We start from the raw sequence: 11,302 nt of genomic DNA, 5'->3' as shown, positions 1-11,302 counted from the left end.
CAGCTTTCTCTGTGCTATCAAGCATCCATTATGCCTTAGTGTTTATACACCAGATTCTTTATAATGATAACCCATAAACAATGTTCTTATATCTGTAGTGATACCACTGAAACACTTCTTGTGTGTGTGTGTGTTTGACTCTTGACGTCAGTGCTTCTAAAATCCTGTCAGCCCTGTGGGGATCTTTTTTTTTCTGACTCACATTCACATAAAACTCATTTGAACGGAACAAAGAACGCTTGAGTCCATGAGTCAGTCATTCATCCAGTGTTGAGCTGTAACTATTGGTGGATTAATTGATTAGTTGATCGACAGAAATTGATTTTCTGGTTGATTCCCTCCGGTCCACCTGTTGAAGTGTCCTCGAGCAAGATACTGAACCCCAAATTGCTTCCGAAGGCTTTGCCATCTGTGTGTGAATGAGTATTTAGATTAGATCCTGATTGCCAGGTTGGCACCTTGCATGGTAGCCTCTGTCTTCAGTCTATGAATGTGTGTTTGATTGGGAAAGTGCTTTGAGTGGTCGGAAGAATAGAAAGAAGAAATAACAAAATAATATCTAAAACAATGAGGTAAATCTGCATTCTTATATCTACCCTTAAAGACAAATGTACATGTTAGAAGAATGTTGACCTCAAATATAGTTGATAACTGCAATTAAAAGTTTTACCATTTACCATACTGGTTCCAGGATTTAGTGCTTTTTTTGTCTTATATAATAGTAAACTGAATATCTTTCAGTTTTTGAGAATTGTTTGGACAAAACAGACACATCTGAGAAATAGCTTTATATAAGATTAATCGAGAAAATAATCTTCACTATCAACATTACTATTCATGAAATGTCAGTAATGTTGATATCAAGATTACTGACATTTCATGAATAGTAATCATGAGCCCAATACTGCGTTTGAGCTCTGAGAAATAGTTTTATATAGAGCCCAAAGTGTCATATAAAACTATTTCTCAGAGTCCAAAGTGTCATTTGGGCTCTTATATAAAACTATTTCTCAGAGCCAAATATGACATTTTGGGCTCTGAGAAATAGATTTATATGACACTTTGGGCTCTATATAAAACTATTTCTCAGAGCCCAAAGTGTCATATTGGGCTCTGAGAAATAGTTTTATATAAGATTAATCGAGAGCCCAATATGACACTTTGGGCTCTATATAAAACTATTTCTCAGAGCCCAAAGTGTCATTTGGGCTCTTATATAAAACTATTTCTCAGAGCCCAATATGACACTTTGGGCTCTGAGAAATAGTTTTATATGACACTTTGGGCTCTATATAAAACTATTTCTCAGAGCCCAAAGTGTCATATTGGGCTCTGAGAAATAGTTTTATATAAGATTAATCGAGAGCCCAATATGACACTTTGGGCTCTTACATAAAACTATAGCTCAGAGCCCAAAGTCACATATTGGGCTCTTGATTAATCTTATATAAAACTATTTCTCTGAGAAATAGTTTTATTTAAGATTAATCGAGAAAATAATTAGCAGATTAATCAATAAACAGTTGTCTGACTTTACTGTCTAAAAAAAATCCCAATTATTACACTAAACATCTAAATGTATTTTTGAATGAATTTTCCCTTTAAAGTCTCATCCCCTTGACTCATCAGACAGCATCACTCCTCCTGCAGACGCGCAACAGAATGATAATAAAACGCGCGCATGTCGCCTCTCTGTGCGCAGAATGATTCATCATCAACCACCGTTTGCTCACGAGACAGACAGCTGATTTCCTGGTCCGACCAGTTCATTTTGTGAGCTGAGTGTGTTTTTGTGTCGTGGTGGGCCCTCGGATGTTCCCACCACCACCACCACCTCCACCTCCTCCTCCACCACCACCTCTCTCATCCCGCGTCTCGACGGACCAAACGCTGCTGCTGCAGCATCAGCACCACCGGCAGCCTCCAAACTGCGTTTTCCACACACAGCCGTGATGGATCCCTCTGTAAACCGGTGAGCTGCTATCAGAGGACCGGCTCAACTGAAGGACCGACAAGCGATGACGAGAATGTGCCTTTATTCTAAAGGATAAATATCTCTATTTCTATCAATGTTATTATAGGAGCGTCTATGTTTACCTTCCTGACAGATAAACAGCTGGATGAGACATGAACATACATCTCGACATGTAAGAGCTGGATAACTATTCCTGTTGTGAGCGACATCCATCTGCAGGCTGATCACAATAACATGAAAAAGGTAAGCTTGTGTTTTCAGGGTTTTTTACATCGGGCGTTGCGGTGGTTTCAGTCAAAAACACTGACTGCTCTTAGCAGCTCATCAGGCTGCATTGTTGCATTGTCAATCTCCTCCTTTCTGGAGTTGAAATTGCCTGTTTTTAAATAGGTTGCTCTTCACCTGTCGACTCATGAGTGTGTCTGTGGAGCTGCAAGATGCCCATACTTGTAAATGTCATGTCAACAGCCTGTTTTTTTTTTTTTTATCATGCATTTGACTCTGGACTTGAGCTGCCTCCAGGCTGCCTATATAAGCCAAAGTCAGTTCACCTGTATAAGGCAATAGATCAATATTTAGATCTGAAACATCTGGAAGTGATAATATGCATGTGTATAATTTGTCAAAGTTATCAAATCCTTGCTTTCATGATTTCTTTAGGGGAAAAAAACAGCAAGTGGATTTATCTTCTGAAACACGTCTCTTTTGAGAACAATTAGGCACATCTCTGTTAGCTTTTAACTCGGTGCAGATTTTGAATTAATCAGCACTAAATTACCATTTATTTGTACTTGGTTGCATGGCTTTTTTCCCCCTGGCTTTTGATGAAATCAAAAACCACAGCAGCCTTCTATATATCCTCCCTTTTGAAGTTTCATCACTCTCCCTGCTAGAATAATTAGAAAATTTAACAGTTTTCTGGTAAAAATGTTAGTATTATGTGTGAAACACTCCTGTCCTCTGGATCCCCTGTGTGGATATAAAGCTCACTTCTCCTCTTAATGCTGAGGATGAGGCTGCATCCACGATGGGGGTTTGATCGATAGCCAGTTTGTATCGAGGCCTGTGTTTCAGTAGTTGTTGTCGAACAGGAGTCCCTACAATTAAAAGCCCATTTTGTTATAGTGGAAGGCTGATTAATAATTCATCCGCGGCTCAATGGGACCACAAATCTGTGGATGGCACACTGAGGGATGTCAGTGTAGCAGCGTATACAAGCCTCTGCTGCCGGCAGAGGAGTGCTTGGGCAGCTTGATGGGTTTACAATTCATAATGTAGGCTTCTTTTTTTTCTGAATCTGTTCACGCTGTTAAATGTGTACTGGATTGTTTGCTGTAATGATAAACAGCTGGAGAATACAAGCATACACACTCAGTATATAGCGAGCAGTACAAACCGAAAAGCTCTGGGTATATCCTGTATGAAGCAGCTCTGTTGGTGGTGGACTGTAGGCTCTCACTAAAGGTGTCAATGTCATATCTGCTGCCAAGGAGCCAACAGCCACGGTGATACTGTACCAGAGAGTTTGAAGAAAACCCAGCTGGCTCTGATCCAGGATGGTGGGTGTTTAAAAAAACTGGCTTAGTCAGGGCTACTGCAGGGAGTGATTAGACAAGATGCTGTACAGTATCACACACATCAGGATGACGTCAAAGGGCACAGAGCTTTAAAAAATGTTCTCACAACGAGACCCTGTGTCCTTCAATAACTGAAGCAGTACTGCGCAAACTGTGATACTGAACACATTAAGTTGATATTTAGATTACTGTCATGCTAATTTGTCTGCATGAACGTTGGAAAAAACGTATGAAAAGGTTGTAGTTTGTGGATTGTGTCCTCTTAAAGCTCTTTACAGTTTCACTAGTAACCAGTGGAGGAAGTACATTTGATCAAGTATTCTCCTTAAGTACAATTTTGAGGTACTTGTACTTTACTTGAGTGCTTAATTTTATGTTACTTTATACTTCTATCCACTAGATTTCAGAGGGAGGTATTGTACTTGTTACAAGTGTTGTCACTATACTAGAATACGATACCTTGAAAAATATTGATATTCGACAACATTTTTGATACCACAGGAAAAAATTGACACAACATTGGAGGCATAAAATTTTAGATTGTTATTAAAAGATAAACAGCAGTGTGTGTGTGTCAGCTGGCTGTCGGAGAGAGCAGAAAGTGCAGCTGGTATCCGATATCGACAGTAAAAGAGTATTGAAACTGTTTCAAATATTCAGTATCGATACTTTGATATTTTTGACAACATTACTTGTTACTGCAACACAGTGATTCAGTGATGAAAAAAAGTACTCAGTTATTGTACTTAAGTAAAAGTAGCAGTATCACAGGGTATAAATACTCAGTTACAAGTAAAAGTCATGCATTCAACTTTATTACTTAAGTAAAAGTACATACATTTTAGCATCAAAATATACTTAAAGTAACTAAAGTAAAAGTAGTCATTATGCAGAATGAACCATGTAAGATTAATATGTGGCCTATTAGATTATAATTATTGAGGCATTATTTATGTGTGTGTGTACACCACTTTAATGTGGCAGCTGGTAAAGGTGAATCTAAATTGAATTATTGTATATACTGCCAGGTGGATTAATCTATAATAATATATCATAATTTATTAGTTGATTATATTTTGTATTAACAATCTGAATTAGTAAAGTAAATTGAATCGTTAGTTGCCAAATAAATGTAAATATTTCCCTCTGAGATGCAGTAGAAGTATAGAGGAGCATTAAATAGAAATACTCAAGTACAAGTACCTTAAAATTGTACTTAGGTACAGTATGAGTGATTGTACTTAGTTACTTTACATCACTGCATTTATTTGACAGCTCTAAAGTAATTTATGATTTTATATGTAAACATAAGATCAACATATAAAACATGTCACATTGTTGTTACAGATTAAACTACCCAGCAGTATACAGTTTAGTTAAAGTTAGCTCCAGCTCGACAAGCTTCATGAATAAAATGCAGTTCCCCATTAATGCACCAGTAACAATTATCCAGTGATATAATGAACAACAATTAACTGAGCATTTAAACAAAACATTTAAACACTTAAAAAACAGGAAACCACATGTTCCAGGTAGTAAACATCAGTGAGTGAAATAGAAAAAAAACATGCAGGTGCATAAGTAATAGGGCTGTCAAACGATTACAATATTTGATCTTGATTAATCGCAGGATTGTCCATAGTTAATCAGGATTAATCGCAAATTAAACGCACGTAGATTTATCAAGTATTTAATACTGTTATCAACATGGGAGTGGGCCAATATGCTTGCTTTATGCAAATGTATGTATATATTTATTATTGGAAATCAATTAACAACAAAAAACAATGGCAAATATTGTCCAGAAACCCTCACAGGTACTGCATCTAGCTTAAAAAATATGCTCAAATCATAACATGGCAAACTGCAGCCCAACAGGCAACAACAGCTGTCAGTGTGTCAGTGTGCTGACTTGACTATGACTTGTCCCAAACTGCATGTGATTATCATAAAGCGGGCATGTCTGTAAAGGGGAGTCTCGTGGGTACCCATAGAACCAATTTACATTCACATATCTTGAGGTCAGAGGTCAAGGGACCCCTTCAAAATAGCAATGCCAGATTATCCTCGCCAAAATTTTGCATACATTTTGAGTGTTATTTAGCCTCCTTCCTCTTCATGACTAGTATGTCATGGTTGGTACCAATGGATTCCTTAGGTTTTTGTAGTTTCATTTGGTGGCAGAAATTAGTGGCGTTAAAACAAATTTGCGTTAATGTCATTGCATTAACTTTGACAGCCCTAATAAATAAATAAATAAATAAATAAATAAATAAATAAATAAATAAATAAATAGATAAATAGATAAATAGATAAATAAATAAATGCATACAGAGAATAAAATACATTAAACACAGTTACACTGTATAATCATTTTGAAATGAAGAGTGAATGATCTACAGGCACTAACATAAACATGTATGTGCATTATCTACAATGATAGGTGAAATGTAGTACTGTACTTACTATACATCATATATACTATTAATTTTGATACTTTAGGTACATTTTACTGATAATACTTGTAGTAGTAGTTTGGCTGCAGGACCTTTACTTGTAATGGAGTAGTTTTACATGGTTGTATTGTACTGGCAGCAAAGAGTGCACACGTGTTAAAATCTTGGTGTGTCTGCCTTACTGTGTTAGAGCCTCTGCATTATAAGGCTTCCTGAAGTATGACTGCCCGTGCTGGGGCGCATTAGCTGTATCGTGAGAAGAGAAAGAGCAGAAATGTCACAAGGTATAGGCCTAATTGGCATTTCAATGAACATGGTCTCCAAAGCCCGGTCTCTTCTCTTTTCTTCTTCTTCTTTTTCTGTTTTTATCAACTTGCTGGCATTCCTCTGCCAGTCTCTCTACTATATCAGCTGTACAGTAATAGCATGTGGTGGGTGTAAGGTCAGTTGACAAACACAACAAGGTAATTACAATATAGCAGATTCACCAGCCTTTCATGTCACTTGTCACGCTGCATTATATTGAATGATGTAACTGAGTCAGTATGGATTATTTAGCTTCCTATGTTATTATGTCTGCGGCGGTACGAAACTCGTGTTATCACAATGGAGAGTTGAAAGACTAATGTGTTTACTGCCTGTGTGACTAAGTTTGACTTGGATAAAACAGTGTAAATACAGTAGATCTATCATTTCAAACGGTTGTTTCTCTATATTTACCATAGCAACAAGCCATCAGTGTAACTTCAGCTCAGGCAGAAGAATGGCGCTCTGAGCTCAGCCATGTGTACACTTCCTCCTTCCCGTTGCCGAAGTGTCTTAGAGCTCCATCTGATCAGCTATTGTCTTATCCTCGTCGCCTTCTCAAATTTGTGGATGAAGAGGACTCAAATGGAGAGCAGAATGGTGTGATTTCATCCCTAAGGAGAGCGGCTCATATTACTTCAACAGAGAGAGATTTTATGACCTTAGTAATGCAGCTCTCAGTCCAGCTCATGCAGGAGCTGATGAAGTGTTTGGAGGTGATTAAAGTCGGCCTCCTCTGACGCCGCTCTGTGCTGCTGAGTCAATGACCTTTCCTGACATCAGGTCACTGGGCTCAACAATCCTCTCCTCTCCTCTCCTCTCCTCTCCTCTCCTCTCCTCTCCTTTCCTTCTCTCCTCTCCTCTCCTCTCCTCTCCCCTCCTCTCCTCTCCTCTCCTCTCCACTCTTCTCCTCTCCTCTCCTCTCTTCTCTTCTCTTCTCTTCTCCTCTCTTCTCCTCTCCTCTCCTCTCCTCTCCTCTCCTCTCCTTTCCTTCTCTCCTCTCCTCTCCTCTCCTCTCCCCTCCTCTCCTCTCCTCTCCTCTCCACTCCTCTCCTCTCCTCTCCTCTTCTCTCCTCTCCTCTCCTCTCCTCTCTTCTCTTCTCTTCTCTTCTCCTCTCCTCTCCTCTACTTTACTCTCCTCTCCTTTTGTCTTACCTTATCTCCCCTCACCCCCTATTTTCCTCTCCTCCTCCTCTTCTCCTTTTTTCTCCTTTCTTTTCCTTTCCTCTCCTCTCCTCTCCTCTCCTCTCCTCTCCTTTCCTCTCTTCTCTTCTCTTCTCTTCTCTTCTCTCCTCTCCTCTCCTCTCCCCTTCCCTCCCCCCCTATTTTCCTCTCCTCCTCCTCCTCTTTTCACCTTTCCTCTCCTCTTCCTCTCCTCTCCTCTCCTCTCCTCTCCTTTTGTCTTCTGTCTTTGCCATTCCTCTTCTGTCCTGTCCTTCTGTCTCCTCACTTCTCCTCTCCCTTCCTCTCCTCTCCTTTCATCCTTTCGTCTCCTCTCCTCACTCCTCTCCTCTCCTGTTTAGCAGTTTGTTTAATGCTACGTCACACCAAACAACTGTCCTTCCTCTCTGCATCTCAGTATTCGTTATAAGTCCAAGTGGTAACATCTCACATTTTCCACTTCTTGTATAAGAGCTCAAAATAGAAGCAACTGTTTTACAGTAGGCCCCTGACAAGCGTCTTGTTATCTCCCTGCATGTGTCATTTTACAATAAGTCCCTGCCTGGGCTGCGTTCGCTGAAAGGATCCTCTGACACAAATTTGCATGTTAAGCTGAATGTTCCTCACCAGGGACGATTAATCAGCACACAGCAATTAATGAGTCTGTGTCCCCTGGTGATTCATTATGTCTCATGGGTCGAACGTGGGGGAGATCCCAGCAACAGCTGTTTGTACATGTCAGTGTTTTTATGGCAGTCCATATTTTTCATTCAACGTCCGAAGAATAATAGTTTTCTTCGGGGTATTAAACATTAAAATTGGGACATTTTTGATGAATGTTTGGTTTATTTGTTCTGCTCGCAGTTTACAATCAAACACAACTAAAAACAAATTGATACGGTCAAGAAATAAAACAGCCTTGATGGAGAAGCTGCCTAACATGACTGAGAGAGGCGTTTGCTGTGTGAAAGAAGAAGCAACACAACAGCACCAAGGATGCTGCAGAAATAATGCAGGCTGATATTTCAAAGCTCAGGGATGTTTTGTTTTACCACTACAAAGAGAATTTCTATAACCTTGGCTTGAATTTCTGGGGCAGTTGTTGGTGATTGTGTCTGTGGGTGGTTTGTGTGTATATATAAAAAATACTTTTTGGACAGGGACAAAGCTCACAGGGTTTCATTGTAATATCCGCTGCCCTTGAATCACAACTTGGCTTTAATTACTTCCATGTAAATGTAAGAAAACAGATTTTCCTTTTGGAAACCTGCTTCCCTCTGGGTCCAAAACAAATGCATAAATTCAGATACATATTCCAGAGAACTGCAGGATGGCAGAAAAACATATTGACTTTGGTTTGTTGATGGCCAAGCATGTGGGAACATTGTGGTAGACAAGCATGCGGACAAGATGGAAGGAAAAATCTTCATTTATTGGGAATTATTATCAAGTTCTTGCTGCATTGTGCAGGGAAAAAGATCAATTCCTACCTCAGACTGCCTGCAGCAAGATTCCACCTAATTAACGCCAAGTTAAATCATTAATTTCATATATTTCACTCGCTGACTAGTGATTGGTTGTCTTACCTGAAATGTTCACATGTCCCTTCACTGTAAGGGCGCCAGTGTGCACAGACAGCGAGCTTGATAGGGAGTCAGAGAGCAGATCTGAGCCCTCTGAAGATTAACACCATGGGATGGCTGCCTTCTGGCTTCTGCCTCCGATTACATTCACTCAAACCGAGACCTGACCCCGGGTGTGCCTGTGTGTTTCACAGCCCCGGCCCCGAGCACCATATGGACAAACCATCTCGTGTTATCACGCCTGTTGCCATTACCGCCTCATACTCACCACACCAGAAGATTATTTTCACCTTTTGACATACATGGCTCCACATTACTTCATGGACAGATATCAGTATCAGGGTCAAACGTGTCAATAGAGATAATTAACGTAGTTAATGTAGATTTGTAAATGTGCCCGTGGTTGCATTTTCTATGCCGTGATTAAGCCTGATTGCTAAAATAGATACTTTATCCATTCCAAAAGATTCTTGTGCTGAAAGGCATAAACCACCAAAGCCAAATTGCATCAACTCTTTTGTTTGACATTGTTCAGTAGTGATAAGAATGTTGTAATCCTAATATTTAAATCCTGGTTGATTTGGTGACATCTGTGGTTACTGTGGTAACATCAAGTTACCATTCTTTGAGCAGCTACTTTGCAGTGGGCAACCTCTGGGGTCTGAAAAGTGAAGCCAATGCTGAAGTGCCTTAAACTTGCATTCTTTCTAATAGCCAGCAGGGGGCGACTCCTCTCGTTGCAATAAGAAAATGAGCCTACTTCTCGACTTGATTTATTACCTCAGTAAACATTATAAACATGAGTTTATGGTCTCAATCGCTAGTTTCAAGTCTTCTTCAATACAGCATGATGTTAATTTAGTAAATTATGGTCCCATTTAGAGTCAAATAGACCATAAAGCAGGGGATGCTTTAGGGCGTGGCTACCTAGTGATTTACAGTTCGCTACCACGGCGTTGTCCGGTCTGGGTGTTGTCTGCGTTTTCGTCTTACAACTTTAACTGTTTCACAGTGTGTTTTCAGCTCATGAAAGTTAATTATAACCTTTTTGGTCGCCCAGAAATGTCTTATTCTGTATAAGACACATGAGACACAATAAGACATTCTTTCATGTCACTTCTTCTGGCTGCAAAAAAACAAGATGGCGACGGCCAAAATGCCGATCTTGGGGGTCAAAACTGTCGTCCACAAACCAAAGGGTGACGTCACAGTGACTATGTCCACTTCTTACATACAGTCTATGCGACTTTGTCACAAATATAACAGAGGAGCAGCTCTGTTTACAGCACAACCAAACAAACCTATATTGTTTTGATGAAGAAGTCAGTCATAAATAATTGCAATCTGATTTCATAATGAACACAGTGCGAGTAGTTTAAGGCACAATGGACACAGTAAAGTTGGTTACCTTGCTTGGAGGTGTGTGGCCTGTTGCCTGCAGCTCTTTATCTAACAGCTCTCTGTGGCTGATCCTTTCTGTCCCATTACGTTCTTGCAAAAATTAAAAACGATTTACCGGCGAAAAAAATGAAGAAAATGATGGTTTCTTGTCTTGACGCATTTTTCATGAAGTATTGCTGTCAGCGCTAACTGTAGGGAAAAACAAATTGCCGGTGGCTGCTTTACAATAAAAGCCAATGTTCGGTCCACCTTTTGATGTACGCCGTAAAGACATCAAACAGTAAATAGTGAGGCTCGTGCTTTGGTGGGCGATCTGATTCCAGCACAGGAATGTCAGACTCCGCCAACACCAACAAAACTACTGAATAAAGAGATAATTACTGCATGTGAACATGAATGAAAGACTTGCAGATTAAAAAAAAAAATTACCATAAATAGTATCAAAAATGGGTTTCATTTCATGTTTAAAATAGATAAAAATACTCTTATAATTATAGCCCAAAATGTAAAGAAATGATCAGACCAAATACAGAGAGCTGAGTCTCTTTATTAAATTTAGTGATAGTGAATTAGTTAAACTTGAGGTTTTCCCCCTCAACTGGACATATGGCAACCAAAACATAACATCTGGACTGTGAGAGTTCCTCATGCCTTTGTGATTTAGCTGTTTCAACCCACATTAACCACGAGAGATTGTCAGAGCGTACAAAAAAATCTAGGTCTTCATGTGCTAAAAAATGTTCCCTTCTCATTATTAGGCCTTTAATTTTAAAGAATCTCCTATTTCTCAAGGAGGACACCGACCTTTAATATGTTAATGTGTCTCTACTGCAACAGCAGTAA

The 11,302-nt window shown here is 39.5% G+C and overlaps 1 protein-coding gene across 4 annotated transcripts in view; it reads left to right on the top strand.

Annotated features, from left to right (window-relative positions):
* The first annotated feature begins 1,713 nt into the window (after positions 1 to 1,713).
* dlgap4a (discs, large (Drosophila) homolog-associated protein 4a) overlaps positions 1,714 to 11,302 on the top strand; it is a 105,563-nt gene continuing 95,974 nt past the window's right edge. For 2 of the 4 annotated variants that reach the window (XM_037771669.1, XM_037771667.1), the window contains exon 1: positions 1,714 to 2,218. The gene's annotated coding sequence lies outside the window, so the exon portion shown is untranslated. The remainder of the gene's footprint in view (positions 2,219 to 11,302) is intronic. The other 2 variants (XM_037771671.1, XM_037771670.1) reach the window with 1 other exon arrangement.

Source organism: Sebastes umbrosus, chromosome 6, assembly GCF_015220745.1.
Source record: "Sebastes umbrosus isolate fSebUmb1 chromosome 6, fSebUmb1.pri, whole genome shotgun sequence".
NCBI classification, from domain to species: Eukaryota; Metazoa; Chordata; class Actinopteri; order Perciformes; family Sebastidae; genus Sebastes; species Sebastes umbrosus.
The sequence above is the reverse complement of the archived record's forward strand: the minus strand, read 5'-3'. Positions and strand labels throughout refer to the sequence as shown.